The following is a 920-nucleotide window of genomic DNA, read 5'->3' as shown; positions in this document are numbered from 1 at the left end:
TTTATAAAAGTGGGCATATTCAATTTCTAAAGTTATAAGGTTTGGATCAAAATCATTTCTTACAAAGGCTGTTCACTGTTAAACAATTTACCAGCCAGTTTTACTCACATGAAAATTCTGCCTGTTTTTAAACTTGCTGTGAAACAGTACGTTTTAGATAAATTTAATTAAACGGTACTTTATGACTTACTAGTCTAATAACATTTTATTATACATTTTGGCATGAGTCATGTATGACGATTTTCTTTTATAAAATAATCTTTATATAATTTTTTGGATAGTATGTCTGAACTATTAGGTAGAGTCTGAGAGTAACTTCTATACAAATGTAATTAATTATCGTATCGTTGATATAAATGTTTTGTTTTGTTTGTTTCTTTTATAGAATTAAATCTAGTCAACTTTGGATTTTATATGATAATATCAATATAAAAAAATTACGTGATGAATTGTGTGTGATACTGTTTTTTTGTGATATTTTCTGTGACAGTTCCCATCAAGTATTATCAGAGCCTCTCTATGTCACGCCACCAGCACTTAGGAACCGCAAACCCTTCTTTGTGTTATCCCGGGTGTTGAGTTGCATGTCATGGTTTTTGTGCTTATGTTCGTGTTATGTGTCACATACATTATGCCAAAATCTTACATCAACATAACACCGTTCATAACATATTTGTATATACATTGAGCCTCTCAATATAACCCTGAACAGGCATGTAACATTCATAACATATTCGCATATGCATTGTGCCCCTTAGTACACTCATGTAAGGTTCATTACAAATAAGTATAAACATTACGACAATCGTTAAAATCCGGATGGTCTTGTAGAGCTCATATCAGAGAATATCTATTGTTAACAGTTGTACATTTTTAATTGAATAGCAATGGCAATTTAAAACAATTCAAAAAGCAATTCA

This window comes from Ruditapes philippinarum, unplaced genomic scaffold (genome assembly GCF_026571515.1).
Source record: "Ruditapes philippinarum isolate M1 unplaced genomic scaffold, ASM2657151v2 ctg4709_1_1_1_1, whole genome shotgun sequence".
Lineage (NCBI taxonomy): Eukaryota > Metazoa > Mollusca > Bivalvia > Venerida > Veneridae > Ruditapes > Ruditapes philippinarum.
The sequence above is the reverse complement of the archived record's forward strand: the minus strand, read 5'-3'. Positions refer to the sequence as shown.